Source organism: Patella vulgata, chromosome 9 (assembly GCF_932274485.2).
Source record: "Patella vulgata chromosome 9, xgPatVulg1.2, whole genome shotgun sequence".
Taxonomy (NCBI): domain Eukaryota; kingdom Metazoa; phylum Mollusca; class Gastropoda; family Patellidae; genus Patella; species Patella vulgata.
In genome coordinates this window covers 5,067,684-5,074,244 of record NC_065887.2, presented here as the reverse complement: position 1 = coordinate 5,074,244, position 6,561 = coordinate 5,067,684, and positions in this window count along the sequence as shown.

Genomic DNA, 6,561 nt, shown 5'->3' with positions numbered 1-6,561 from the left:
ATGGCTAAACGGGGGTCTGGAACCAATAAAGCGAGTGTTTTCCCAAGGACGCAACCCACGTGCTGGATAGTTTTGAGGGCCCAGAAAATGTGGATTATAACTCGGTCGAAAATAAGGTTGCATCTGTGTTTGGAAAGGCGAATTATAACTAGGTGGATTTCCACGACCTTGTTTAGGCATAAGATTTCTGTTGGGTACTTGGATAGCATCTATTTCTGTGGAAAATGAATTTTCATCACGGACAGTGGGTCTGTTTGGTATTGGTTGGCTAAGATCAACAAGTGCACGTTCAGAAGTTTCGTGGATCTGGCATACTTCCAAGGCTCTGGTTAAGGTGAGGTCCGGCTCGCGAAGTAGTAATCTTCTGACGCTGTTTTCTCGAATTCCAAACACAATTTGATCTTTTATTAAGTCATCTTTTAAATCTCTCATTTGGCAAACAGATGCTTTGTTGCGCAAATCAGAAACGAAAGTCTGTATAGATTCATTTGGTAATTGAACTCTGGAATTAAATGCATGTCTGTCTACTGTAAGATTTCGCATTGGATAGCAAATAGCAGCAAATTTTGTTTTCAAGTTGTCGAGATTGTCTCGTGATTCATCCCTTCCATACACAAACGATCGTTCGCGCTCAATTGCTTCACGCCCCGCTAAATTCAGAAAGGTAAAAGCTTTTTCTTTTTCAGATTTATCAGCATGAGCTGCTTCAATAAATATGTTAAATTCCAGTTCAAAAATTCGCCAATTTTCTGCCACGTTACCTGTGAACTTCAGTGGCCCTGGTTTACAAAGATACTCTGCCATGTGTTTGTTTTTCTTGTGATACTGGTTGTCCTAAAGTGTTCTTAGGGGAAAATCCACACTTCTGTCACCATGTTACTTGATCATAAATAACACATTTTAAGTATTTGACATACTTTATCTAGACACAGATATATCAGCATAACATAAAATGGCGGAAAACCAAGTCTTCTCGATAGAGAATGAGAACGAGGCCGCTTTAATTAATCTAGTGGTTAAAGGGAGATAAGTACATTTATCAATGGACATTATTACTTTATACCTAGCTACAGTATATCGGCCACCAATATCAAAGAAAAATCAATTGAAGACGGAAATGTTTCATGATGAATTTTCCAATTTACTTGAATATGTTCTTTCTTCAAAAGCCAGATCAATTATACTTGGTGATTTCAATTTTCATTTTGATGTTAAAAAAACTCCTGATACAGCCAAGTTACAGAATCAGTTACTCACAAACAATCTTACTCAACATGTTAGTTCTCCAACCCACAAGAAAGGTCATATTCTGGATTGGGTGGTTTCAAATGTTGCTCACAGTACTGTGGAAGATGTCACTGTGTCAGATCTACAAATCTCGGACCACTTTCTGGTGTCATGCCTTCTTAATATCCAACCGCCCCCCCCCCCCCCAAACCGTTGCACAAAGTCTGTCATTGAGTCGACTGGCGTGGTTTCGAATCCCCGGTTGTACGTGGCAAGGAGTAGGGTCGCCTGTCAAACCTCGTGGGTTTTCTCCGGTTTCCTCCCACTGCTAAAGACCCCTACGCGCAAGCGAATTATGGAAATAAAATTAAACCATATGTTAGTCCCGAAATGACCTAGTTTGTGTCGAGTGGACGTTAAACCCCATTTCTCTCTCTCCCCCCAAACCGTTGACAGAAATCAAATTCAGAAATCTGAGACGCATGAACAGTGAGGCTTTCCGTCATGACTAAAAGACATCAAACCTTTTCCTTCATCCACCATCTACACTTGGCGAATTTGCTCTCAACTATAATAGTACATTGAGAGTTCTCCTGGATGAGCATGCTCCAACAAAAACCATGAAGATTCCGTTCAGACCTGATACGCCATGGGTGTACACTGATGATGTGTGATTGCTTCAATCTGAAAGACGTCGAGCTGAACGAAGATGGAGAAAATCCTCTCTGGAGGTTCATCGTCAAGCATATGCAGACGCTCAAACCCGTGTTGTCAAGGAAATCAGAACAGCTAAACAGAGCTACATGAATACCAAGATAGGTGAATCATTGAAGGACTCCAATGCTCTCTATAAATAAATGTTTCAACTTATGGGTAAGACAGACAGAGACACAACTCTTCCTGAACTTGATGGATATCAAGCAATAGCAGAGGCTTTCTCAGATTAATTTACAGAGAAGACACATAGCATCCGAAGACAATTTGACGACATTGAATTTGTATCACCAAGTACTCCCGCCCTCCCTATCCCCTTATTTGAATTTAAAACTCTTGCTGAGGCTGAGGTATTGCCTATTCTAAAAAGGTCAAAACCAACAACCTGTAAGCTTGATCCTGTCCCAACAACACTCGACCTCTTTCTGCCCGTTATTACACAATTAATTAACCTGAGTATAACTGAAGCGAAAATGCCAACAATATTCAAAACAGCTCTCGTTAAACCCTTGCAGTAGAAACCAGGTCTTAATACTATACTGCCCAGTATCAAACCTTCCATTTATTTCCAAAGTTATAGAACGTGCAGTTTATCTTCGTCTTCCAGAACATCTGTCACTACATAATCTTTTCGAGCCTTATAAGTCTGCTTATCGGCCACCCCATTCAACAAAATCTACTCTTCTTCGTGTGTCCAATGATATACGCACTGCTATTGACAGTGGCAATGTTGCTCTTTTGGTACTATTTGATTTGAGTGCAGCATTTGATGCCATCAACCACAATAACCTACTTTCAAGGCTAAAAGATGACTATGGACCTGCTGGTAACGCATTGAATTGGTTCTGGTCATATTTAACAGACAGAAGTCAAAGTGTTGCAGTTCCCGATTGTGTCTCTACCCCTGTTAATTTAACCTGTGGAGTTCCCCAAGGATCTGTATTGGGACCCGTACTGTTTACCCTATACACCAAAGACTTGGGTTCACGTATTAGTGACCATGACCTTCTTAAACATTTTTACGCTGACGACTCTCAAATTATGTCTATATTCAAGCCTACAGCAATGTCAGCTGCTTCAACCAATTCCCAACTTTCAAAGTGTTATGACCAAATTAAATTGTGGATAACAGCAAATAAATTAAAACTTAATGATAAGAAAACTGAGGCTTTACTACTTAGTCCTGAATCTAGACGTGATCTTTGCGGTATAACCAATGTCCATGTTGGCAACCTCTCTATTCCAATTTCAAATAGTACAAGAAATCTTGGAGTGATGTTTGATAGCAATATCAATGTGGAAACCCACATCAACCATATATCTAAAGTGTGCTATCTCATTCTATGGAACATTGGGTGCATCAGGAAATATCTTAATGCTGATTCTATTAAGAGAAATAGGGTTTAACGTCCACTCGACACAAACTAGGTCATTTCGGGACTAACATATGGTTTAATTTTATTTCCATAATTCACTTGCGCATAGGGGTCTTTAGCAGTGGGAGGAAACCGGAGGACCCAGAGAAAACCCACGAGGTTGGACAGGCGACCCTACTCCTTGTCACGTACAACCGGGGATTCGAAACCACGCCAGTCGACTCAATGACAGACTTTATGATACAGCGCGCGCACTCTAACCATTCAGCCATCCAACCCCTCGATTCTACTGAGATACTGGTGTCCTCGTTGATTCTTTCCAGAATATATTACTGCGATAGTTTACTGGCTGGTGCTATTACTTCTCTTGTTTCGCGACTCCAAAAAATTCAGAAAACAGCAGCTAGAATAATATCTCTTGCTCCTCGTTACAGTCACATAACACCAATTCTCAAAGAACTTCATTTTCTTCCTGTTAGTTACAGAATCAAATTTAAATTTATGTGTTATACATTTCGATGTTTAAATGGTATTGCACCAAAATACCTGAGTGATCTCTTACAATCTTATACTCCTGTAAGGACCTTAAGATCAGTAGATAAGAAACTCCTTGTTGTGCCTAAACCTAAAACAGCACGTTTTCGTCAAAGGACCTTTTCCTACTCAGCCCCAACAGAGTGGAATGATCTGCCACTGGAAATAAAGAACTCTCCAGATATTGCTGTGTTTAGATCCAGACTTAAAACCTTTTTGTTTAAGAATGCATTCACTTTATGACAGTTGTGATCATTTCTGGACTACGCTTTGAGCATGCTCGTGCATGGATATTGCGCAATATAAATAGACTAATTTTATTAAATGCGTGTTTATAACCCAAAGATCTCAGTTCCTTTTGATATTCGCGCATATCGGACCATAACTTGCTGAATTATGGCCCCTGATTGTACGACAAATCGCGTTTTTAGCTTGTGGACCCCATAAAGGTCACAATTTTTATTCGTTTTACAAAACCGTTTGAATATATCACCGTTACACCCTAAGAATGGTTGAGTTTGAATTTCGTAAAAATCGGACCGAAACTGACGGACAAAATGGCCGCCCCTCGTTCGCAAATAGTGTTAAAATATTGCGCATCAGCGTTGTGGACCCTCTGGAGGTCACAATTTTCGTCTGATTTTGATGAAACTTAAAATGCATGTTTATAACCCACTGATTTCAGTTCCGTTCGATATTCGCGCATATCGGACCATAACGTCCTGAATTATGGCTCCTGATTGTACAAAAAAATCACGTTTTTAGCTTGCGGACCCCATAGAGGTCACAATTTTTATCCGTTTACAAAACCGTTTGAATATATCACCGTTACACCCTAAGAATGGTTGAGTTCGAATTTCGTAAAGTCGGACCGAAACTGACGGACAAAATGGCCGGCCTCGTTGGCAAATAGTGTCAAAATATTGTGGAGGTTTCAATTTTCATCTGATTTTGATGAAATTTGAAATGCATGTTTATAACACAAATATCTTGGTTCCTTTCTATTTTCGTGCATATCGAATCGTAACTTCCTGAATTATGGCCCCTGATTGTACGGAAAATCTAATGTTTAGCTTGTGGTCCCTCTAGAGGTCACAATTATTATCCGATTTAAAAAAAAACCGTTCGAATATATCACCGTTACACCTTAGTTTTGTTTGTGGTTGAGTTTCATTAAAATCGGACCAAAATTGCCAGACAAAATGGCCGCCCCTCGTACCGAAATAGTGTAAACATCTGGTATATCAAAGTTGTGGACCCCTAGAGGCCACAATTTTGATCCGATTTTGATGAAGCTTGAAATGCAAGTTTATATCTTGGTTCCTGTCAATATTCGCTCATATCGAATTTTAACTTTCTGAATTATGGCCTCTGGTTGTACCTTGTGGTCCCTCTAGATTCAAGTTTGAATATCGAAAAACGAGTAGCTCTTTTTTCGACATTCGCCAATATCGAATAACGGGTTAATTGATCGGACTAACTTCAGACTGAGGAATTATGATCACTCATTGTCTCACATACATGATTCCTAACATATGTGAGGTCTACATTTCTTAAATTTATTTTTAGTGAATCCCTGTGCTATATGCAACCACTGTAAAAATAATGGCAGCTGTTATCCATCAGAATTTGGCGTGAATTGTAGCTGTCCTCCTGGATTTATAGGAGAATTTTGTCAAGGTAAGCATTTACTAAATTGTTACCTTAGTAACTTGCATAATATTGTTATACTTAAAAAAAAAACAGTTTTATGATCATAGAGAAAAGTTAGGATTAATTGTCTTGTTCGCTGTGCCGTCGCCTTTAGATGAATTCCGGGACTAGTACAATTCGATCGCCCAGCTGTCGGTATGTCACACATTTTGGACACAATAACCTTGTTTTTTAATTGAGACTTAATTCGATTAGCTTGATATTTATACACAGTGTTTATTTTCATAAGACGAACAATAATATTGATTTTCATGCATTAAATTTATTGCTATCAATGTTATCTCCTTTAACCGATTTGGAAAATCTCGTGAAAGCTCAAGGGACTACAGTTATTATTGGATTGACTTGATACATAGTCTGATTGGAGTCATCTATCTGGCCGTTGTGTACAACGACCCTTCTTTCAATATATTCAAGTTTTCCTTTCGAATCAGAATAATTTAATCTATTGATTTCTGTGACTTTTCGTGACATCGCTATTGTGTTGGCCTATTCGCCACGTTTTACTGATTACGAAAATTGCACCATAACCACAATTAAAGATGGCGAGAAAATGAAATGGGGTTTAACGTCTTACTGTTCTGCTCCGAACTGGGCTAAGGAAGACGGGTATGCTATATAGTGTGCTATGAGTGAAATTGTGCCCGGACAGCGGCACTACGACCTACTCTTATATCGAATTCCAATGTGTACACGGACCTCGGTTTTTCGTCCCATCATAACGACTACACAACTGTACTTTTCAATCCCTCCGACTTGCATCATTGACAAGTGGAACCACACCGAAAAATCTGGATGAACTTTCTCGACCAATGCAGGGATCGAACACCCGACCACCAGACTAGCGAGCCAGCGTCTTACCCACCGTGATCGCCAAAGATGGTGAGAAAACACCATATATACATTTTAACTATAATTAATTGATGCCATGTTGTCTTGGATTCTGTCTCTATTCCAGATCCCGAAGACATAACATAGTAGTAGTAGAGGGTAAGAA